Source organism: Sminthopsis crassicaudata, chromosome 6, assembly GCF_048593235.1.
Source record: "Sminthopsis crassicaudata isolate SCR6 chromosome 6, ASM4859323v1, whole genome shotgun sequence".
Lineage (NCBI taxonomy): Eukaryota > Metazoa > Chordata > Mammalia > Dasyuromorphia > Dasyuridae > Sminthopsis > Sminthopsis crassicaudata.
The window spans coordinates 41,926,922-41,952,610 of NC_133622.1; the positions used below are offsets into that span (position 1 = coordinate 41,926,922).

General features: G+C 39.0%; 1 protein-coding gene and 1 long non-coding RNA gene across 4 annotated transcripts in view; one reads left to right on the forward strand and one right to left on the reverse strand.

Moving 5' to 3' along the window:
• The window catches only part of HOPX (HOP homeobox), a 384,876-nt gene that overhangs the window by 13,793 nt on the left and 345,394 nt on the right, over positions 1 to 25,689 (reverse strand). The window contains exons 1-2 of one of the 3 annotated variants that reach the window (XM_074276377.1): positions 21,920 to 22,547; positions 255 to 354 (exon numbers count right to left, since the gene is read on the reverse strand). The exons of 1 other annotated variant lie outside the window; for it this stretch is intronic. The gene's annotated coding sequence lies outside the window, so the exon portion shown is untranslated. Of the gene's footprint in view, positions 1 to 254; positions 355 to 21,919; positions 22,556 to 25,689 lie in introns of those variants that run through there. One more of the 3 variants, XM_074276376.1, reaches the window with a different exon arrangement.
• The window catches only part of LOC141547803 (uncharacterized), a 32,594-nt gene continuing 23,812 nt past the window's right edge, over positions 16,908 to 25,689 (forward strand). Inside the window, exon 1 of the long non-coding RNA XR_012483627.1 lies at positions 16,908 to 17,401. This is a non-coding gene — a long non-coding RNA (uncharacterized LOC141547803). The remainder of the gene's footprint in view (positions 17,402 to 25,689) is intronic.

The window sequence follows — 25,689 nt, forward strand, 5'->3', positions numbered from 1 at the left end:
CTTAATTGGAGGAAAGAAAAAGGAAAGAGGTGGATATTTGCTTGTTAAAAATAAAATTTAATTTTAATGGTTAAAATACAGATAGCTCTAGCTGGGGGTTTAACAATGATAGGACTGACATTTTCAGCAAGTTTTGTGATTCTAAGCTCTTCAGTCTATCTCAATTGAACAAATATTTAAGTGCAAGGCATTACTTGCAAAGCAAGGGACATACAAAGACAAAATGAGACAATTCCTACACTCCAGAAGCTTACCTTAATTTGGGGGACACAACATGGATATAAAAGGAAGATGGAGGCAGAGAGAGCACTAATAATGGGATGGTCAGGGAAGGCTTCACAGAACAAGTGGCACCTGGGTTGAGTTTCCAAGAAAGACAATTTATGAGAAATAAAGAGAACATAATTCATTCAAAGCATGGGTAGAGATTGTGAAAATTCATGGAGAAGAGATGAATGGAAATGAATTTCATGGAGATGAATAGCTAGGACTTCAGTTGGGCTAGAATGTAGAGTTCATAAGGGGAGAAGTGTAAAATACAGTTGGAAACACCCTTTCCCCCCCCAAAAAAAAGCTATTAAAAGGATATGATGCTTGACTTGTACACAGTGACCACAAGAAGCTGCTATAGTTCTGAGTTGGTATGGTTTCATTCCTCTATGATACTACCCTCCTCTTCTATGTGTCTTTGAGTCTTAAACTTCCACTTATTCATGGAATCCTTCAGCTGGTAATTAGCTAACAAAGCTATCCAGGAATATAAATAATATTCATATATATATATATATATATAATTCATGTATTTCATATAAATAAAATTCATGGTATTTTGGATATGGAAAAGACCTTAAGGATCATTTCAAAGTCAGATGTATTCTGCCATTTTTCTAAAACATACAATTTAAATAAAATCTGGCTGGTCCATATAAGGGGGTGAAGAATTATTCTCCAGATTATTTTTTCCTAATCCAGGAAAGCCACCTAAATGTTCTTCCAAAGTGGAGTGGATTATACTCTGAAGCAGATATATATAGGTATGCAGGCGTATGTGTTTGTGTGTACTTTTCTTACAAAGATGACAACTATGTGGTATGTATCCTAGCCCTCTTATAGAAGAAAGCATCTCACCTGCCTGGACTACAGGAATCTTTGAAGAATCCCTGATACTTTAAGGATGTTCAATGTGCTCACAAAATCCAGGATGGCCATTTCTAAATCTAACTGCTTTTCTTACTGCAAAACCCTGTTATAATGATGGGCCCTTCTGCTCTAGCTTTGTCCCTCTTTGTCATTTGAAGCGAAGGGTCACTAATGCTCTTAAATCTGATCAGGTGCATTTTATTGCATTAGATTTCTCTGGTTTCCGGTTACAATACTTTGTATTAGATTTCATGAAGTAGTCCCCAGTTCTTTTAAAGGGACTCATTTAGTTAGATGGACTAGCACACTTAATTTGATCAGGATGCCATGAGGTGGAATCAATTCCAAGCATCCACCTCTACAAGCTCCCCTTTTGCACAAAGCTTATTATTGACTTTAAAAAATGAAGAAGGAAAGAAGAGGAAAAAATTGTCAGAGGAAATGGGTGTGGGCATTCTAAGTTGCAAAATCTGCTCTACCTTTTACCACAGCCCAGGCTCTCTCCTCGAAGAATATATTTGTTTATCAAATGTTTGTTTTTTCTTTTCTTCCCCCCACCTTTTAAAAATGAAACAAATAAAGCAAATAAGTGCAGTAATCTTGACCCTATAAAGTAAACAATGAGAGTGTATATCAAAGAGATAAAAATCATCAACAAGAGAATCATTTAAAAGTTTGGTTTTGAGAAAGTAGTACAAACAATTTGGTTGGAAGAAAGATATTTTTAAAATCAGCTTTAAACAGACAGATTTTATTGTAGCATGGGTGCTGTTAAGCAATTTACAAGATGAAGGAAATAATTATGAGCAACAAACAATGTAGAATAAAGAAGTTTCCAGAGAAGATAGGATTATCAGAGACATAAAGGAAGCCAGGGAAGACAGAGAAAATGCTTAGAACCAAGAGATAGAATGTCTTTTTTTTTTTTTTTTTTTTGTGGAACAAGGTATCTAGAGTCACCAGATCAGAGGGTGGTCTTGGGGACTAAGATATAAGAGGACTGAAGGGGTAGAAGGGGGATATGTTATGAAGGACATTGAATACCAAACAGGATCTTTGGAGAAGAAAGTAATCAATAGCATCAGCAACGGCATAGACGTCTAAGAGAATGGAAACCCTGATTTTTTTTTTTTAAATTGGCTTAGTTCTACAGAACTATTGGGGAAAACCATTACAGATAGAAGGGTTTGGTGTGGTTTTGCTTTTTGAAAGATAAAGCTACCTTTATTATTGTACTACTTTTATTATTGTTTAATCTGCAAGTCCCTATCTTATTTACAAGAAAAACACAAGAGACACTGCTAAAAGTTTTCCTAAAAACTCAGTAAGAACTATCTTCAGCATTGTTCTGATATACCAATCTAATAACCTTATCCAAAAATAGGTCACAATTGTTCTTAGGAAGCAATCCTACCTCTTCATGATCACTGCTTGGTTTTCTAAATGTTCATTAACCAGCCCTTCAGAGTACATTCCAGAATTTTGCTAAGTCTCAAAGACAAAGTCACTGGCCTAAAGTTTGTACACTCCGTTTTCTTTTCTCTTTATTGAAAATGGGGAATTTGTCTTCTTTAATCCGGTGATACTTCTCATGTTCTTCATAACTTCTTTTAGTATCTAAGAATAAAGCTCCTATGGGTCTAATGACTTGAATTCATCAATGGCAGCTAAGCAGTCTCTTGCTATACTCCTCCTAATCCTGACTATCAACTCCCTCTTGGCCATTCTCCCTGACCCCCATCATGAAATTCTTCCATAACTTAGGTGGCAGTAGGATCTAAAGAGAAATTTCATCTTTGAAGTTTTGAAGTAGTTAAGGAGTACTATGGAAGGAAGGAGAAGGGAAGGAAAGAAGGAAAGAAGGAAGGAATAAGAAGGGAAGAAAGAGGGAAGAAGGAAGAAAGAAAGGGAAAAGTAAAGTTGAATTTGAACTCAGGTTTTTCTGACTCCAGAACAAGAAAGATTCCATTTTCCTTAAAAAATAATCTGGAGAACTGTTCCTTGAGTTACTTTACCTTATTTTCAAGGAGAGCCAACACTTTGAGTAGTCATTGACCTTGGCAATAATAGTATCACACACTCTGCATGGAACAGTCCTGCCACGACTTGGTCCAATTTCCTGGTGAGGGGGCCTGGCTGCTAATGATCTTGGGAGCTATATTTCTCCCCAATTCATGAAAAGAGGAAACTGAAATGTGCAAGAGAAAGAACTGAGAAAGAGAGAAGAGCTTCACTGAAGCCACTCTGAGCATCTGGGAGGCAGCAGCTAGCAATGGGGTTGCTGGCAGTGGGTTTTGTTATGGCAGGTTGTGACTCCTCTCCTGAAATCCATGCCTCTAGAGGTACTGGTGAAGTGAAAACTCAAAAAAAGGAGCAAGTGACAAAGGATAAAGTTTTCTTTTCTTTTTCCTCTTCCTTCCTTCCTTCCTTCCTTCCTTCCTTCCTTCCTTCCTTCCTTCCTTCCTTCCTTCCTTCCTTCCTTCCTTCCTTCCTTCCTTCCTTCCTTCCTTCCTTCCTTCTTTCCTTCCTCCCTCTCTTCCTTCCTTCCTTCTTCTCTTCCTTTCTCTTTTGCTTTCATTCTTCTTTCCTTCCTTTTTTCTAAATCAAGAGCTACTGCTCAGGTGGCTGGAACACTGAGAGACATATAGATCAGGGAATATGGAGGTATTAGTCTTTACTTTTTTCTGCCTAACTCCATCTGGATGTGATTGGCACCCAGTCCCAAGTGAGTTCTTCTAGTTTGTTCAAGACTGCATTTATCCACTCATTTCTCATAAATACCTGTGGTTGACCCAGGCCTGTGCATTTTCTTGTGTTTACTGGTTCATGGCAGAAGGGGATGGAAAAGTTCTGTGAGCCACACAGAAGAGAGGAAACTTTCCAAATGCAGAACTGGGACCCAAACCCCAATCCTTTGTCAGCGTGACACTAAAGAACTCTTTTCATTTTTCCCTTTCTGTAGAACTCCTGAGGCTTGAGACTTGGATCCACATTTATAAGAAGTGATTAACTACACCAAATATGGAACTATTGGCTAGAGGCAAACCTAGCGAATGCCAGGATTCCCAACAGAAAACAACAGAGTGAATAAAAATGACTGAGTAAGGAAAAAAAGAAGAGAAAGGGAAAATATTTCAGACTGTGACTTGGATTGCAAATAGAGTTAATGTTGAACCAAAAACTCTTCAATAATGTCCGTTAGTGGGTGAACTTCACTCCCATGACATGTAGCATGTCAACTCAAAGCATTTTCACAGAGATGGCTTTCCTTTCCTTTGACAGCAATATTGTGAAGTTGGACAAGAATAGGATTGGCCCTCTTTTGCAAATGGAGAAATGGAGGCATAGAGAAATGGCCTTGTTCAAAGTATAAAGGCAGGGACATTACCAGGACTCAGAATAGGGAATTATGACATGATGCCAGGGAGGCAAAGTCTTCTCTGATCCCCCCAAGATCTTTGCTTCACAGATGCTTGAAATTCTGCCAAAATGGTTCATTACTTTAGCTTAGGATTTAATCCTTGCTAAAGTGCAACTTTTCCTCCTCCTCTCCCCTCTCCAAGTGAGACTACATCATCTGTTATTTACACTTTAGTAGTAGAGCTAAAAAAATAGTTGTGAATTGGGATGGGAGAAGAGAGTGAGTAGTATCCATTTCAACCATGATCCATTCTGGCCACTTCTTCTTATGCTGCCTCATCAGTTCTTCCACCTAGACCTTAAACCAGTTTCTCAAAAGAGCTTTCTTGCTCTCTTTCTTAGTAAGGTTTTCTTCAATTTGGAAGAGAAAGGAAAAATAATTCCTCTTCTTTTTCAAGACTCATTTTACAGATGAAGGACTTGAGGCCATTATAAAACATTTATATCCTGACCTAGGGAAGATTTAAAAGTAGTGTTCCCTGTACATCTATTTTGAGCCTTTACTGTAATGGACATGACTTGACTACTCATAAAATATACATAAATATTTCCAACACACTGATCAGTTGTGCTGATTTTTTCTCTTCTTTTTCTTTCTTTCATTATTGCCTTTAAAAATGCTATTTGTTATATGTGATGTCTCTGAGACAGGAAGAAAGATACTTGGGAAAACTCCAAAGATGTAAAAAAACAAGATATATATAAAATCTCCCCATCCAAAAGCAGAATTTTCTGGCTCTAAAGTATTTTTAAAAACTATTGTATTGTCTCTTGTGATGGACTCCTTCCCAACAATGTCCACATGATGCACCTTAGTGGCTGCCTACCTTAGCTCTTAACTCTAACCCTGACCCTAATCCTGGCTTTGATTAAGATGCAAACAATTTGCCAGGTTTATTCAAGCTCACAAGGTGAGGCTAGAAGCCAGCAGAATCATAACTCCTCCCATTTCACCTAGGATAACAGAAACAAAAATACATCAAGTAAGTAAGGTACACTGTGTCCTTATGAACATGTTGAGTATTTCTTGATAAAGGAAGAAGGAAGAGAAATGTCAACATGTGAATGAAGAAAATCTGCCATTTCCATTGGTCATCGGTGACTATATCAGTGATTCTAACTACCTCCTATTCCCAAAGCTTGTCAAGTAAACATGTCAGATTTGGTTATGACTCCACAGTTTTCGAAATCCACACCACTTAGCAATAAATCCCTTTGGGCTAGCAGCTTGATGTTCTAGGGATCTTGGCTTCTTGGCTTAATTAATAACCTTGTATGTTCCATTTATTCACTTGTGCATGTACTGACCATTGTACTGTCAATTCAGACTAAGTGCCGCTTTGCTGTTTCCCCAAAGTCAATCAATCAATCCTTCAAGTAGCATTGATTAAACATTTACTGTTTGTACAAGCACTGGGGACTCCAAGCAATACAAATAAAATACATGTATGATCCATGGCCTCAGGAAGCTTACATTCTAATGGGCAATGTGACATGCAAACTACCATGTGCATACAAGATTCATCTATCTATCCATCCATCCAACCATCCAACCATCTATCATCCCTCTCTCTCTCTCTCTCTCTCTCTCTCTCTCTCTCTCTCTCTCTCTCTCTCTCTCTCTCTCTCTCTCTCTCTCTCTCTTTCTCTTTGAACATAGGACCCACAGGAGCCACTTAATAAATGTTTATTGAACTGAATTTCTTTGAATTCAGATTTTCCAGACCAAAACTTTATCCTCTTCTTCACCTTGATGTCTCACTTTATAGATATAAGTAGAATTTAAAATGTCTATGAGATAATGTACTATGTAGTGATCTCCAGTGACAAACTCATAAATCCCTTTGAATAAAGGACTGGATTGATGGTTAATTTATATTTGTGGATTTGATAATATGGGTATTGATAATAACAGATGGCATCTATTTACATATATCTATATCTATATCTATATGCATAGATAGATAGATAGATATTTATTTAGCTTTAAGATTTGCAAAATGGTTAACACAGACAATCTCCAGATGAGCTTCCTTCTTCCCAGGTCTGTGATGTACCTGTTATGCATATCATTTCCATTTTAGAGATGAGGAGGGGGTGGCTAGGTGGCACAGTGGATAGAGCACTTCCTAGCCGTGTGACCCTGGGCAAGTCACTTAACCCCAGCCTCCAAAAAAACCCCAAAAAACAAACCAGCTAGTGTTAGAGGCTCCCAGGATTATGGACCTAGGTTATTTTGACTTCCAGCCTAACACCATCTACAAAGTTACTTTGTCAGCTCAAGTATTTAGTATTCAGCTTAACTAAAGGCAGTATTGACTCTTGTTGCTCTTTGGCATTTGAGTGGATGGATCAAATTCATTGATTTGAATCAGTAAACTTGATCACAGGATCACAGGCTTGGAGCTAAAAAGGATCGCAGGATTTAGAACCAGATTTTAGAAGTCATTTAATTCTACTTCCCCTTTTTCTACAGTTAAAGAAACTGAGTGCTAGAGATTTGAACTGATTTATCCAAGATCACATAGATGTACAGTGTTTATTTTCCTATGCATATGTGTATATGTGTTTATATATATATGCATGCAATATATTATATAATTATAATATTATATATAGTAACATATCTTTCAGATACTAATGGAAGCATCTTTTTTATAACGTACTTTCAAAATTTTTATTATTTAGAAAAATAAAATTTTATTGATGAGTTTTGTTTTTTATATCATTTCCCCCAGGCTCCTTCTTTCTCTCTCTTCCAGAAAACCTTCCTCAGATAACAGATAACAGATGGAAATTTTCTTAAAGAAAAGAAAAAAGAAGGAAAAAATCATCACAAGCCATCAACACATTGAAAAAAATCCAAAAATATGTGTAATGTGCCACACCTGTGGACCTCCCACCTCCATAAAGGGTGGGTTAAGATTCATATTCATATATAATGCTTAGTGGCCAGAAAAAGAATATTTTTGGAAGGGGAGTGTTGATGCTTCTAATAACTCATCTTTCTCTCTTTATTGCCCAGTTGTCAAACCATTCTGTGTGCGGGCAACGACAATCATCATCATGGGCTGGTTTAAACAACAGCCTCAGCGACGGCATCTGTTCCTCGCTACAACCAGGGTTAGACATGTTCAAACCAAAAAAGTGAAATCTGGAACGATCACTTCGGTTCCTCCTCTGCCTTCTGGGGTGTTTTGCTGTTGTTGTCTTAAGCCCATGAATTATCCTGCCAAAGCACATCTCTTGTAAGTAGGAACAACCGAGTCCATTCAGTTTACAGCTGAATCACATACAGTAAATCTCATCCCCATTCTTAAGAGCAGAGAAAGAATGCACTGAGGGGACAAAGTAGGCAGAAAAGGGTGGAGATATCTTGGCCAAGGGCCAGGGACGTAACACTACTGATGTCTAGCGAGGCTGCGTCTGGGGTCTGTGGGATGTTGCACGACCTTGCAGAGCAGAACAGCTCCTGACCCAGCAGGATGGACTAACTAATTGTTTCAAATTGTACTAGGCAGGCGAGCCTGCCCATCTCTATCCCACGTACTTCTTTAGTTGGTGGAGAAGGGATTCATAATAACCTTCTCAAAGTAAAACCATTCCACAAGAATAGAGAAAGTTAAATAATATCTAACACTCTGTACAGTGGTCACAATGTTACTATCTCCAGCTGTCAGATTGAGGATACTTACTTAAGTAGCTAGTTCAGTGATTCTATTTATCTTCCTAGATCATAATATCAGAGCCAGAAGGAACTGAGAGGTTATAAAGTCTGACCGCCTCACTTTAGAGATGAGAAAACAGGGGCAGAGAGATTATAAATGTCTTTCCCAGGATCACTCAGGAAAAAAAGTATCTAAAGAAGGATTCTGAAGCTACATTTTCCTGCCTCAAGTCTGGTAACCTTTCCACTACCCCCCACTCTCCTTTCACAAAAACTGCTGTTAGAAGAGTCTTTTCTCCACCTCCCCACCCCCTACCCCTGCCCCACCAGGGTCAGACCATTTACAGTCACTTAGAGGCAATAATAAGACACACTGGAAAGCTGTTATAAATAGAGCTTTACACAAATTCTAGCAATGAATTACTCATTCATCAAACCTAGGGTATAATGCTTTGTATAAAAGCTGATCCCTTTTCATAGACAGTTCAACTTTTGTGCTAGTCCAGAGTTTTGCATGTGGAAACCTGTGCAAATCTAAAAGACAGTTACTGGCTTAAGTCTTGACTGAAAAGTGATTAAGCTTAAGCTTAAGTCTTGACTGAAAATAACATTTCCATCATCTCTTTTTAGATAATTGCAAATTTATGAATGGACAGTGGCCCAAAGCAGTTTAGGTAGAGGTATGAGGATGTTAGAGGTGTAGGGGTGTGTGTGTGTGTGTGTGTGTGTGTGTGTGTGTGTGTGTGTGTGTGTTTGCAACTGTCTATAAGGGACATTTGTAAATAAGGCATCCCTTATTTACTTATTTACTGTGGCAATGCCTGTGTTATTGTTAGCCCTTTGTTTTTGAAGGGACCAGTAACAGCACAGGATGATATCTTGACTTGCTTATTGCCTCATTTTCTCTTCCAGAGTCATTGAATCCAGAGTTATCGAATCTAGTCATTGCATCCAGAGTCACGAAATCTAGAGTCATTGCATCCCATGGCAGGACAAAAATCAAGATGGCTGGTGATGTCCTGGAATACACTGATCCATCTTGGCTTCTAGACATCTGAACAAGCTCTAAACTATTCATAGCACCTGCTTTAGTCACATTCACGGCCAGTAAGAACAAATTGTTTTCATTTCCTATTCCTTTAAGGAAGCCTTCATATACTTGGGGTAGGCACCCCCTAATTCATGAGTGGGTTTGAGACCTGTTCTTCAACCTGGTTTAGTCTGCCTCATGAAAACATTTTACCCAATGGCCAATGTGTGTTATTTGGCTTCTTGGAGCCACAAATGTGAGCTGAGTGACTAGTGGACATGAAAAGTAGATGAGCAGGCCTTAAAAAGGCTCAGCAAGCCCTCCCCCTAGAGGTGCTAATCCACCCTGAACGCCCCTTGAACCTCAAATGCCCATGTAGTAATAATGCCATGCTATCACACTCTGAACCATGGAATCAGGAAGAATAGATCTATTTTAAGCTATAATAGTATCTGGAAGAAAAAAAAACACCAAGACTTAGATGGTCCAGAAAAATTAGGAGATTGAACTAGGTGACTTTTAGCTCTAAAATTCTATTTTTTCCATTACTGTCTGAAGGGATCTGGATTTAAATCATCTCAGTAATCAGAAGACTTATTAAAATCATTCAGCTATTCCAGGTACATCTCTGGCTTGCCGAGCAGAGCCAATGGACAAATCCCTCTACTTAATGCAATTGGCTGAGCTCAGTTTTTCCATCTGCAAAGCAGGGCAGAATACTGACTCCTTTGTAACCCATCTCATAGCACTGGTGAGACAGTGACAATGCTGGGGAAATATTCTGAGCCTGAATGTTGCATCTGGTGATTAGGTGTGAAAGCTTTGTGTACTTTCGAACCAAGATGTTCCCTGTTATATTCAGGGAACTTCCAGTCAGGAAACAAAGAAGGTTTAAGTGTTATCTCATTGGGAAGTCTGCAGGAGGACAGAAGAGGCTGTGGAGATAGCAAGAGGCTATTTTTGTTTCTTAAGAGATGGGGTTGTCTCAAAGTTAAGTGTTGGAAGATACAATGTCAAATTATTTTTATTTGGAGAATGAATGGGGGGAGGAGGAAAAGGCACAGTTTTTATGGCAACTTGAATAGAAATGATGGAAATTTGCTTCATGGGATGTCTTTACAAAAATACTTTTAAAGAAACTAATGGCTGCTGGGTTTGTTCTCGAAGGGATGTCATCATCACTGTGTTGGGATAGTCCATGTGAATATTTGGAGTGGAGATGATGCTAAATTTTTACTATGTAGAGTCTGGGTGGCGGATGTGCAAAGACACAATGAAAAGGGAATCTGTCCTTAAGAAGCTTACATTGTACCAGTGGGATACAACCTGTTTTCCAGTGTTTGGGTGCCTGCCTTCTCTAAGTACTGTTCTCATGATTGCTGTGTTGTTCTCTGAGCATTCATTCACATTACATCCTCTGGGAAGTTAATTCCCCTGGCAGTCCACAACTCAAACTGTTATGACAACAACAGGGATGTTATAATGATGATTACAATGCAGGGTAATGTGCTTGGGGCTTTTTAGAACAGGTAACTTGGGTGGGGTTAAGCTAATGGAGCAAAGGAATCCCAAGCCTTCTCAAAAAATAAATTCCCTGGTCCCTAAATGTGCTAGAGGATTAGGTAAAAAAGATTTGCACTGTGGGAAAATCTCTTCACTTTGCTAATGAGAACAGTTCAGCTGAATGAGAAATTTGGATTACACAGGCAAATATGAAGCTTATAAAATCAGCTGTCTTGATTGTGTAAGGAAGCAATGATATGAGTAATTCAAAACAGCAGCGGCTCATTAGCAAATCTGCTCTAATTTTTGTTGAGCTTGGGAATACATCATATGATTTTGGGGCTGCCCAATTATCTTCCTGATTCTATTTTATAGAGGCCAATATGACTTGCTTTCTCTCCTCTGAATACCCATGAGCTGACGGCAGGAGAGATGGCCCAAAGCACGCTTGCCAGCAACGGAAATCAGTCTAGTATTTTAAATCTGATTTGGCTGATCCACACATAGATAATTGAAAGCTGGCTGTAAAATACTGTCATCCTATTGTTTTGTTTGTGTGTGTGTGTGTGTGTGTGTGTGTGTGTGTGTGCATTCAGACAAAAACTTCTTGAAATCTTTTATGCATTTGACCTTGTGAAAGCCCCATTCATCTCTAGGTCTAGGAAATTCACATGATTAATTTTTTTTTAATAAATGAATTTATTTAGGACATTGGAAGGCACAGAAATTATATAATCATTAAATAGGCAAAATAGGGTAGTTACAGGCCCATTTTTTCCTACTCTAGCAACTTTAATGAAATATCTCTGCCATCCCTATGGATTTTGTTTTTAAACTTGCATAAAACAAATGGGTGTAATTTTTTCAGATTGTGCTTCCCTTTGGAAAATTCAGAAAAAAAGATTCTTTGTATTTCCAAGAATATACTTTTATAAGGGACAATATTAAGCCACCAACATTTTAGTAGATCTGTGACCCCACTGATATCAGTACTTTCTCCAAAAATGAAGATGAGCACACAGTCAAGTCTCTTATGAGGTTCAACTCCTGTCTTTGCTGACCCATAAATCCTCCCCGGAGAGCCTGCCCAATGTACTCAGAGATTCTTAATCTTTTTTGGGTTATTGATCCCTTTGGCAATCCAGCAAAACCTTTTCTCAGAATAATGTCACAAAATCCATAGAATAATAAAGGAAACCAATTATATTGAAATATAACTATCAAAAATATATTTTGGGGAGCAGTAAGAGAACACAATGAATAGAGTAAGAACTTGAGTCCAGAGATCCTGAATTCAAATCCAGCACCACATACTTACTAGCTGTAATTCTGAACAAATCACAGACACACATACATACATGCATGCATGTACATATATGTATACACACATCTTGCACAGTGTACATATATGTATGCAAATGACATTCATGCACATACATACCTATATATCTATGCACAAACACACACACATTATATATATATATATATATTTTACATGTGAGACACCTGAGGTTCAAAGTCCCCTACTCTAGACCTCTTAGCCTTCAGGGAATGGCCAATGTTATATGTGTACATCCATAGATAATTACTTCCATTTCCCCACAGTCATACATCTCTTTGATTCACCGCTTTTTTTGTACAGCGATTTATCTAGAATATATTGCAGCTACTCGATCCATCACATGCCTTTGTGGCAATAAAAAAAATCTTTAGCTCATAAAGTGCCCAGTTGTGATAACTAGTTTCTAAGCCCGGGACAATGGGGTGTTTTAGCACTCACCACCATACACCTGCTATCTCTTGGCACAAGTACAGCTCACATCAAAGTCCAGCACCGCATGCTGCTTGTCCCCCTGTCACCCTTTGGCTTTGGCTGTGTTGTTTCCATGCTTGTTTTTACCCAGGGTGAAGTGAACCTGTATTCATCACACCCCTTAATTTAACTCAGTTTTTTTCCATCCACCAGGGCAGAATATTCACTTCCTGCCTCCTGCCTCGGAGCATCCTGAGAAAATAGTCTGAACCACGTCTAAGTGTAGACAGATGTCACTCATCTGTCATCATCATGAAACCTTGGGGAAACCTTCATGATTAGAGGAAAATCAAATTCATCGTGATCTCGTGAACAGGCACTAAACCGACAGCTGTAAATAAATCAGAGTTCCAGTGCCAGTTCTTCCCCTGACAAACCATGTCAGGCAGTCTGCTTCATGCTCATTGACTAAGGTCTCAAAATGAAATTAGCCCCTGAAACTACAGTAAAGTATTTGAGTTAATCAGATTTGAATGACAGAGCTTGCTAAGCAAGTCTAGCTAATTTATATTGAGGTTCAATGTGAAGTTTCTAAAGAAACAATAAGAATGAAAAGAAACTACAGGGAAGTTTCTCTATTTCCAATGATTCTAGCCTCTCTACAGAAAAAAAAAAATTATTCACTTCTCTTGGGACTATGAATAAGAATGATCAGCATTTATATGGGACTTTAAGGTTTGCAGAGTGCTTTACAAATATTATCTCATTGTATCAATAATCCTAGGAGGTAAGTGCCATTATTACTCCCATTTTACTGATGAAAAAACTGAGGCAGGCAGTGGTTGCTAAGGATCAGGTGATAATAAATATCTGAACTCAGATTTGAACTTGGGTCTTCCTAACTGGAAGTTCTGTGTTCTATTCACTACAGTGGAGAGCTTTGATTGGGGATGATTCTATTTAAGTGCTGTATAGATGCAAAATGCTACCAGAAAATAACTGACCCTATTTTATTGTCACTTCCTAATGTTTATATATTTTGAAATGTATGCAAATCAGAAAGTATGCAGTTATTTTAAAATTTCAAAATCTCCTTCTGCTTTCTCTTTTTCTTCCTCTCCCTTAATTACTTCTTTCCCTCATTATAACTCATTACCTGTTGTCTTCTTCTCTTTAAACTCCTTTAAGACAAGGAGTTTTTTGCTTGTTTAAATTTGAATTCTCATCCCTCAGGCCAGAGCCTGGCCCTTAGTGAGCACTTAGTAGATGCTTTTTCATGAATTTGTTATTCCTTCTAGTAATCAATAAATACATCTACCATTTCAGGTGCCTTGGAACATCTCCTTTGGTAGGATGCCATTCACTGTTCCTGCAGGTATAGAAAAAGCCATCACTCTGTACCTTGAGTTTGAAGAAAATGGCATCTGGAAGTGATGTAGTGGTTCCCCAATGCAAATTAGAGATGTGAACTGATAGAAGAAGTTGTCATGTTGTATTATAGAGTATCGATGGCTAGGAGGCTAGTAGGGGACAACGGATTTCGTACATACTGCCCTTTCTCATGAATTAGACTCCTCTTAAGAAATGGTCTCAGGACATCATTTGATCTCAGCCTCTTCACATTTAAATTATGTTTGGCTATCCTATTTCTTAGGCTAAGATGGAGAAAATGAAGCTCTATCTTTCACCAGGCTTAGCACAGTGCCCAACACATAACTGCTACTTAATATGCACTAGTGGACTTGACTCAACTCACTCATTCATTCCAATCTTTCATACTATGAGAGGATTCTTCATAAAAAGCCTAAATGCTAAAACTACAACTTGGGTCTCTTTTTTCATCTGTTTTGTTTCCAAAAGAAACAGAAAACAGCTGATCATTTACATCAATTATCCTTTATACATTTGAAACCCTATTATGCCTATTTTCAGCCTTTTCTTTACCAAGCTGAACAATCTCAGTTCCTTTGGCTTTTCTTTATGGCTATTACTTTATAACTTTTTAGCATCTTGGAGGTTTTCCTTCGAACCCTCTCCGAGTTCTACTTTTAAGTTGGGGGGAACTAAGGACCAGGGGGAACAGTGCTAATAAAGGCTTGACTGGCGTTGTGTATCATGAAAGGATTGCCTCATGATTCCTATCTCTTAGATTCTTGCCTTATGAATCCCAGCATTTACCAGTAATGCTACCCTACATTATGTGGAAATTGTGAATAATAAATAAATAATAAAATGGTGGGTACTTTCCACCTTAAGTTATTGAATTATAGATGTAAGAGAATGGAAGTATTGTATTGCTGGGAACAGTATCAGCATCCAATAGAAAGGAAGTCTGGAAAATTCTGGCTGGTGGTAGCAGTGGTATATAGTTTATATGCATATAGAATAAATTATTTTATATGCATATAGAATATATTATGCATAATAAATTAATTATATATAATTATATTAGCTAAAGGAGTTAATACAGAAAAGAAAGTAGAAAGGAAGGGAGAAAGGGAACCTAATACATGCTAGGTCCTATGCTAAGCACTTCATAAATATTATTTCATTTAAGAAAAAGAAGACAGTAATCATATTATCAATATTACTCTGCCTGACTGCTGAGCTAAATTTAATAGAGAATTTATAAAAATTGATGCTGTTCAGTTGTTTTTCAGATCCTTTTTGGGGTTATAGATATTAGATACTAGATAGTAGTCCCTGTTCTCCCCAACATCTTTAAGTTGTGGGTTGTGACCCCATAGAGGGGCTTATAACTGAATGTGGGGGGGTCACGAAATTATGATTTATTTTAAGTAAATGTTTGATATGCATATTTATTTTATATACCTACATACACAGAGTTACATAAAAATTTCTTGAACAAAAAGGGGTCGTGAGTGGGAAAAATTTAAGAAGCCCTTCCCTAGCTTCCTTATGCACACAGCTAGTAAGTATCTGTTGTCAAATCTGAACTTGTCTTTCTGATTCCAGGTCTCGTACTCCTCTATCCATTGTACCACCTAGTTTTTATTTAAAAAAAAAGTAATTTTATAAAAATAAGTTGCAAATAGTAGAGAATCATGATTTTGTATTTTAAAAGATGATGTTAGTAAACTGAGTGAGTAAACTGTGCAAGAAAGGAAATGGAAAAAAACATCAACAAAACAGATGAGCTAAACTGATCTCATTGAGTGAAATGGTGTTCAAAGCTCCAGAAAGCTTCAGTCTGACAATGAGAACTAGTACAACATTTTTTATACTTTTACTGAACATTGGATAGAAAGTTAAGAACTATTAAGTTCATTTGGAGGCCATTCACATAGATAAGTACAGACCTTGGATCTGGAAGGACTTTGAAGTTTCCATTTTATAAACTACTCTTTCTAAACTATCAGAAACAAATTACCAGGAAATAAATGGGGGGAAGGGGAGAGGCAGGAATTCATCTCTAATTTTAAAAGAAACCAGATCTCTGCCTACTGGGGGTTAGCAAGTTAAGAAATTATATTCTGAGAAATTGGAGCAGCTTGAGAGTATGACACATGCTCCGTCCCTGTCCTGAGTCCTTATCACTTACACTGTGTCTTTTTTCTAATAATCTACAAAGCCATAACAACAGTGGGGAGGCACCATGGCGCAAGGCTTTGGAGTCCTAATTGTGTGCTGGATGTTTCCTACTTAGGGGAGCTGAGCAAGTCACTAACCTTCGGTTTCTTTATCTCTAAAATGCATTAGATGGTTTCTGAGATCTCTAGCTCTAGATCCAAGATACTGGGAGGTGATGGAGTCCGACACTCTATTTTATACATGAAAAACTGAGATATAGGGAGGACGATACTGATCTCTCAGGCACTTGTTTTGTTATAGAAGGTGAAACTCAGGTCAACATGATGCCTTTTAAAAAGAATTGTGTCATTTGAAAGAATAACTTATTAGTTACTAGGGGAAAGGAGGAGAGAGTGAGAGACTGAGCGAGACAGAAAGACATGGAGACACTGAAAAGGAAACAGAGACAGATTGAGATAGGGAGAGACAAAGAAAGAAAGAGAGACACGTACATGGAGAGAAACAGAGACACAGACAGGGGACAGACAGAAACAGAGACAAGTCCAGAGACAGACAGAGAGATACAGAGATAGGTATTCAGACACAGAGACAGACACACAGAGAGACAGAGACAGACACAGAGACAGATAGAGACCCTGAGAGGGAAACTGGGAGAGACAAAGAAAGAAACAGAGACACATACACACACATACTGAGACAGAGACAGAGACAGAGGGACTTGAGGCATAGAGATAGCGACAAATCCCAAAACAGACACAGAGACAGACATTTAGAGATAGAGAGACAGATAGAGACACTGAGAGGGAAATAGGGAGAGACAAAGAAAGAAACAGAGAGACACACACAACTTACAGAAAAAGAGACAGAGAACCAGAGATAGAGACAGACACAGACAGAGGGACTGAGACATAAACAGAGATAGAGACAAATCCAGAAACAGACACAGAGACAGACATTCAGAGAGACAGAGAGAGACACTGAGAGGGAAACTGGGAGAGACAAAGAAGGAAACAAACAGACACACATAAAGAGAAACAGACACAGAGACAAAAGGGAGACATAGACAGAGAGACGGATACATAGAGAGAGATCCGGAAACAGGCACAGTGACAGACAGAGAGATAGAGAGACAGAGACAGAAAGAGACAGAGAAGCAGAGACACACATACACAAAGAGACACGCAGACAGAGACGATCAACGTAGAGAGTCAGAGAGCCCGCGATCCGGAGCCAAAGGCGGAGAGAGCTAATGCTGCCTTCGCTAACCTAGCCCTCCTGCAGGGTCTGAGGGGAGCATCCGCAGGCAAGCTTTTTTCGTGGCAGGTATTTTACGGAGGTAGGGACGATCCGGGAAGTTGTTCTCATTTCTCAGCTACGCGGCCGCCTTTCACCATCCTGCGGCCCGCAGCTCTGGCCGGAACGGAACCGGGCCGTTCGGTGCCTGCCTGACGTGCCCGGGCCTCCCGGGAGCGCCGGCGCGCGCGGGGACTCACGTGGCCCGGGTCTCCGCTTGGCGGGTGGGAGGGAGGAGGCGCAGCCTCGGGGAGGCTCTGTGCCTCCGTGCCTCAGCCCTGTGGCTGCTCCGCTCGCGCCTGCCTCTGTCTGCTCTGCGTCTGGGGAGCCCGCTCCAACCCAGCCCCACCGGTGCCCCTTCTCAGGGTGGCAAGCCCCGGCCGCGGCTGCGGCCCAGCGCGTGCGAGACTTTTCCAAAGGGACTTAGAAGCTGGGATTTGCTCCAGATGGGGCGGACGTGGGAGCTAGTCCTCCCTTTAGTTCTTCCTCCTGCTCCCCACGATTTTAAAAAATCTGAACCTTCATTTAGTGTTAAGCGATCTCTTAGGTGGGGGGGGGTGTTGAGCTCCACAACCTCCCTAAAAACAACTAACATGTGAGGATTTCTCCATTATACGGTCTCTCATTAAGACCCACAATTTAAGAATATCCTGCAGAGGCGCAGTGGATAGAACAGCAGCCCTGAAGTCAGGAGGACCTGAGTTCAAACCTGGTCAGACACTTAATACTTCCTAGCGGTGTGACCTTGGGCAAGTCACTTACCTCCAATTGCCTCAGCAAAAAAAAAAAAAAAAAAAAAAAAAAAAGCAAAAAAAGCCACTTTGTCTCTCCTCCATGGCCTCTGTTAAAAATGGAGAGAATTAGGCCAGGCTCTCCCCATCTCCAGCAGCCAGCCTTAGGACCCTGAGCTCTCTTTCCCTTGGCTGTATACAAGTAGAGTCTATAACTGATCACTCCGCTCTCCAACAATCCCCAAACAATTTTCAGCGTAATTCTCAGTAATTCTCAGAAAGGCAGACTCCCCTAATGAACATAGCTTACCCCCAGAGCAGCCCTAACCAGGAGGAAGGAAGCTGACTCAGCCTTATCTGTAGTTTGCCCACACCAGTCTGATACTGAAATCGCCCCTAACCTCATCTCTTCCTCTAATTTGCCATGGAGGGCGTGAAATCCCTGCCATTTGAAATCAATATTTTTGGATATGAAATTTAGTCTTCTGGCTTTTAGCATCCCTGGCAGATGCAACACATGAAGTTGTTTTACCTATTAATATTCTAGGTTTTGATTCATTTATCAGATTTTTTTCCCAAGAGCCATCTGGAAGTTTTGGAGAGAATGAAACAGAGGAACAATACATTTTAAGTTAGAGGAGCTCTGGAGTAAAGGAAAGGTACAGGGCTCAAACTGTTGCCCAAGAGGCCTGGGTGGGGCGCTTAATGCTCCAACCCTGGGCACCATAAGGGTGAGAGGCACACAGTGTAGGGAGAGCTGATAAGAAGAAAAGAGCCTTGGAAAGCTTCCAAGGAAGGTATGAAGACAAACCACTTAATAGGCAATGTGGCTTGGGTCAGGCCCTAAATAGTGACTTTTTTTTTTTTTTTTTTTTTTTTAAGGCCCCTACTATGGCAGAAAAATCCAGGGATTGGATTCTTGTAGTTTATTTCCCAAGGGAGTAACTGATGGAACTTTGACATCTATTTTGTTCATGTATTCTATTCAGTAATTGTAATCCACTTGCTTATTCTAAATGCTATTAGAACAAAAGGAAGCTTTAGTTTTCGAAACATTGCTACTGAAGCATTAAAACAATCCTTATATAACACACCTTTGAGCACCCTGAGCAATCCCCTTGGCATAGAGCCTGTGGAGCCAGAATAGGCATCAAGAATGCACTTGAGAAACAGCCCTGACTCATTAACAAATCGAAAAGTCAGATTCTGACAAGCCAGAAATACCAGGAGGATCTCCAATGCACTTGAACCCTCTCCTCTGAAGGACTATCCATCTCTTGTTTGAGCTGTTCATTCCTGAAGTTAGTCATGTGCTGCCTTGTTTTATTTCTTAACTGTTTTAAGGGTAAATGTGTAAACTGAGGCAAAATGGACTTAGTTCTTTGGAGCTCATCTCACCTGGAAAAAGAAAGGAATTGAATTGCCAGAGAATTCTTAAGTTAGGGTCTATGAATTTATTTAACTATTTCAATATAATTGGTTTCCTTTGTAATCCGACCTATGTAATTTTTATGAATTTCAAAACATTATTCAAACCAATAAACTTCATCCAACTACCGAAGGAGTCCAAGAAACAAATATCCCCCCAAAAAATTAAGAACCCCTGGACCCAAGATTATTTCTGGAAATTTTGATTCTAAAGAAGTTAGTGTATATTTTGGTTCTTCAACTAGGATGGTACCTCTCTTCTCAGAGGATCTATCTCACATTTCTTTTCTCTTTCCTAAAATGCTTTGCAGATTTTTAGTTGTTTAATCATGTTTCAGTCATGTCTGACTCTTTGCGACCCCATTTGGGTTTTGGGGTTCATGGGGTTTTTTAGTCAAGGATAATGGATTGGTTTGCCATTCTCTTTTCCACATTATTTTACAGATGAGGAAACTGAGGCAAATATGATTAAGTGACTTGTTACATGGCTACTGAGTGTCTTGAGGTGAAATTTGAATTCAGAAACTGACTCCAGGCTGATACTCTACCTACTGTGCCCCCTAGTGGCACTAGGTCTGCTTTGCAGATAGCAGGTGCTTAATAATTGCTTGGATTTTTAAAGGGGTCATCATCATCTTAAAAATAAGTTTTAAAAGGTGACCCAGGTGTGATGAAGTATTTTTTCTTTCCTATAGCTTCATTGGTTTTTCAGCCAATAGATATATTCCCTTAAGTATAAAAAGTATATCTAAATGCTAGGTGAATTGATTTTACTGTGCTGCAGTACAATCCAGTAAATAGTGTGCTGAACATGAAGTCAAAGACAAGACTTGAATTCAAATTTTACCTTCAGCTCTACTTAATTTTGTGTCCTGAGAAAATCATCATTTAACCTTTGCCTAATTCAATTTCCTGATTTCTGAAAGAAAGGGAATAACAGAACCTTACCTCCTAGAGTTGGGAAAATAAAATGAGATCACTTTGCAAACCTTAAAATGCCATATAAATATTAGCTATTATTATTTGTCTTTTTTAACCTTTGTGACTAAAGGAAGGCCTTTTGAGTGAGGTCAGAAGGGAGGGTTATGTTTGGAAATGAATAGGATGTAAGAAAAAAATCAAAAGGCATAAATTTTAAAATGTTAGCAAAATGTTTTATAACTCTTAAAATATCTATCTATCTATCTATCTATCTATCTATCTATCTATCTATCTATATGTATACATATATTTGCTGAATGTGATGGCTCACCATAAGGATGGTTTCTTTCTTCAGTCTCTGCCTTTCTGTGAAAAAGTCACTCTTAATCCCTTAACTGTTGGACTCCATGTACCTCTCCATGTCACTTCTTTTTATAGCCTACCTGATAAGATGATCCCATTTAGACTTGAGGGTGACATAGGGCCTGGATGTCCCTGGCTTCCATCCCATTTTCTTTCCCCCAGCAACTTGCATACCTAATCCTAGTTGGCATTGTGTTGAAATATCAACAGCACATATTTCCTCAAGGCACCAGAATAAGGGATTCCCTTAAGTCTCAAATAAATATTGGTTGTCACAAAATCAGTTTCTTTGAGCAATGGAGAACAGCAGAGAAAAATTTCAATTGTCATGAAGCTTCCACTACGCTTTGTCAACATATAGATCACTTCCACTAGATATTGACACATTGAATATAGAATTATATTAAAATGATTACTATTAAAATTATTAAAAATGATACTGTGTGCTAGATCATATACTATTCATTGAGATTTACAAAGTTTACACTTTAAACAGAGATGACCTCATTTGAGTAGGTGCTACAATATTATCCCCATTTTAAAAATGAGAAAAATGTGGCTTCTAGCATCTGAATAATTTGTCCATTATCATTAACTGCCAAAAATGGAATTTGAAAATAAGTCTCTCTTGCCCAAGCCCAGCGCTTTCCCCCCCCCCCCTTCTACCCCGGACAGATCTCTGTGAAAACATCAGAATGCAGAATAGGATATTAAACAACTAAAAACATATGTATCTGGCATGACGATTTGAGTGCTCATTCTAAGACATTTTTAAAAAATTAGGCCAGATGCCAAGGTGAGCTCAATAGCTGCCAACCAAACCAAATGAAATTTCCCATGTCCAAAGTTTCCAGTTCAGTCCTATTAAAATGCTTGCATCTTTTTGTCCAGAAAACTTTTCCTACCTCCCTGAAAGGGTACCCAGCCCCAAGCTCTAATCTTCCTTTACCTTTCATCTTTTCCTCCCCTTCCTTTCTCTCTTTTCTTCTTTATTTCTTTTGTCCTTTTTTTAAAAACTAGCAGAATGGTCCAATTGAGTAAGCATTCGAATTTTATCTGGGTATCTGAGTTTATCCACCTCTGTACATTAAAGTCAGATGCGTGTGAGAGGTACTTACATGAGAATTGTGCTGCTGGTTCTTGATCTGAAGAAGTCCCGTTCTTGGACGAAGGGCTCTTTAAATAGCAGCGCTTACTCACTCCCTGGGCAGCACGTTTCCTTACGTGTGTGTTCTCTCTGTGGAGCGCACGTTCATGCAGATACCTGAAAAACCTGCAGTGTGGGGTAGATGAAAACGACAGAAAGTATGTGGATGCTAAATGTGCCCTGGTTATTCAGGTTTGCGCTGCAGCCCATTCAGACCGGGCTATCTGGGATGGCCAGGAAGTTTTCTCCCTGCTTCTTGCTCCTGCAATAAGGGATGAATCTGTCCCAGGACTGGAAGGAATAGATCAAGTCCAGAGTGTGTAGGAAACAGAGAAGGATTCTGGGACCCTTGTAACTTGGTTCCTTTGAATGGGGCTTTTACTTAGCCATTGCATCACTTCAAAACATCCGCCTTGTGAGGTTGATTTCATGAGTTCCATTGGCTAGTTGCCAAGCTGAGAGACAGCCCACGGTTGCCTAATTAACAAGAAGTAGCTTTCCTACTGGAACTGAATGTACAAAATAGAGTAGCTAAGGGGGAGAGGCAGGCAGGGATGAGACTAGTTTTCTTCAGCATCAGAAACTGTTTTAACCCGATCTCTTCAATCCCCATTGCTCCCTTACAAGACAATTCAAACATAGGACTCGAGAGGCTCCTCCCAGGAATTAAATGAAAAGTTTGTGTGTGCAATCTGGGAGAAGGAATCCCGAGCCTGTGTGTATACAAAGTCACCATTGGTGGAAAAGCTGCTGAGGGTGGTTGAGGAAGATTGTGAATATTTTACTTATTAGCTGCATATAATAGTCTTTGATTGTTGCTCCCTGCTAAAGCCATTAGGTGAGATTATGTGAGTGAGAGAAGGTAGACTTTAGCCTTGGGGAGTGTCTGTGTTTTTATTTCAGCATATACCACGAGAAGCTAAGTGCTGGCCTTTTTTGCTCTTCCACCTCTGCATTTAAAAAAACAATTTCTCTGGACAAAGAAAAAGCCCAGATAATTCACAGGGGCAACATGTGAAATGAAGGGAAATAATGGTATGCCATATTCCTTGATGAAAAAATTTAAAAAGTGAAGGGAGATGAGTATTTTTGCACATCTGTGGTGAAAGGGAAGGGACCTGAAGTGAAAATATTTGAATTTGTGTGTTTTTAAAAATTTGATAACTGTATTTCACTATAATTGGTGTCCTTTGTAATCCTATTTATTTCATCTTTATTTTATTAATGTTTAATTTGATTAATTTCTGAATAATTTTAATATTATATATATGTATATATATATATATAAATATATATATATATAATTTTAAATAATTAACTAATTACTGTTTGTTTCTAAGAGGGAGTCCATTCCAGACTTCTAAATGGCTCCATGACACAGACTTTTTCCATAGTCACAAGACCCTGGGAACTACTTCAGGAAAGAGTTTAAGCCCTAATCTTTCTGTCTCCTCATTTCTGCTCTAGACCTTTAATCAGGGCAGATCCTCCTCCTCCATCCTTTCTCATTTCAAAGAGCACTGCTTTGGCTACTTGGGTCTTGTGGATTTTTCTCAGTAAAGGTTCTCAACCTTCTGTTGGAACCATTGGGCTCTTCATTCATCTGGCCCTTTGCCAAGGAGTTAAATCAATTGAGAGTTTTCAGTATCTTGATTTTAAAAATCAAGCTTCAGCTGAATGAGGCTCAGAGAGAGTGTGGCCTTGGGAAGAAGGGAAGATTTGTGGGAAAGTGATAGGTGCACTGAAAGTCATTATTCAGTGATTTTTCTTGATTTTAGAGACCTGATGGTGACCTCGTGTTAGAGAAATGGTGTTTGATAGATACCGAATGAGGAATATGTTGTCAGAACTGGCCAACCTAGTGATTTGTTTCACTTGTGTTATAAAGGGAGGTTCTAAGGAGGATGGAGGGGAAAGTTGAGAAGGTCTCACAGAATAACAAAGGCACTGATTTTTTAAAAGCACTAAAGATGTTTATTTACACAAAACAGGTTTTTAAAGTGCTAGATCAAATAATTTTTACTTAATCATATATGTTTTGCTTCTTTCTGACTTTTGAAGTTACTGGAGTGATGTCATTTCTTCGCATTCTTACAAGGACTGGGTGGGGAGCCTGACTTCTTAAAAGAGAATATCTCTAGCATGAATGATAGGGAGTTATAAACTGGCCACCCAGGTGGCTAATTAACCCAACTCACTAAACTCCTTTCTCCTTTTCCCTTTGTAGTTGAATTCTCACCCTTTCTAGTTCTCAAGGTCAATGGGGAAAGAGTGAGGAGGTGATGAAGGGAACTCTAAAATTCCACGTCTCAGGTTCATCTTGAATATGGGGGTGGAAAGCAGAGGTTCCTTTATTCACTAATGCAAATTAATTCACTCATAAAAGAGGTGCCTGGGGGATACATAGAAATTATAGTATTTAGGGATGGAAGAGTTTTTAGACATCAGCCAATTCAAAATCCCATTTTATGGATGAAGAAACTGAGGTTCGAGGAGAGAAATGCTTGTTATTTCTACTTAGATGGAGGTGGGAAGATTGGGAATGGGGGTTAATTAAAGGAAATGATAAATATTAAAGGTTAACAAAAATAAAAATTCATTTTCCCTATTAAAGTTCACAGATCTCTAATATGTTGGAGTTTAAGAACCCCTGCTCTAAGACATAGTAGATAGATTCAGGGACTCAGAACCCTCGAGTCACATTATACATTCCTTTTCATAAGCAATTATGAGATTGGGTTAGCCAGTTTTTGTGACACTACAAGTGCAAAAAGGTAAGTCCTGTAAACATTAAAGAGATCATCGCAGTTTGAGATCACTGATTAAAAATTTATTAATAAAAATGAAGAGAAAGGACAGAAATCTGGAAGAAAAAAATTAGCTCAACATGAGAGAAGAAATTTACAAAAACCCAAAGTTTGACTAGGTGATGTCTAAAGTTCCTTCCTTCTCTTTCATTCTAGGATTCTGTGATGTGGACATAATGCAGATACTGATGGAGGAGCAGGGATAGGGGGTGGAGAACAGAGCACTTTACTTGGGGAGTTGCCATAAGTGGGAGGGGAGGCTCACTACTTTTACTCATCACTGTGGTTTTCATAACCCACTTGTGGGGAAACCATACTGTAAAAAACAACCAGTCCTGATGAAATAAGTGTTTTGGTCTCTTTCATTGGACAAAAATATCCTCTTCCTGGGTTTTATCATTAATTTTTTTTGTCCTGCCATGTGTTAATGTGACCTTGAACATTTTATGCATAGGGGTATAAAATGTTCCTCTTCTAATGAGTTTCTCTACCTGAACACAAGACTGGGCAATGGTTGCTCACACGTAGATTGCTGCTGCTGATTTAATGTTGCCTATAAAATGCCTTCTGATGTGGGATATTACATAAAAGAATGTGGTTGCTATTGCATCTTTCTTTCAGTCTACCTGTGGAGTCAGCCCCGAGACTGGTCTTTCCAGTGTGTGTTGTCGTACCTGCAGGAGAGCCCTGCGTCCTGGGTTGGTCTCACATGGCTGACCCTGTTGCCTTTGTGTTTTTGTTTTGTTTTGTTGACTTAATGTTGAAAGAAATTCAGTTGTTGACCTGATTCTCTATTGCCTGGCCTGGGCACAGGTGAGACTAACCTAAGTTCTTGACAAGTTTGTGTTCCTGGAAGGGTCAGAGAAGAAAAAAAAGGATGGATATTTTTCTCCATATAAAAATTTGGGTACAATGGTACAATGATACCCAAAGA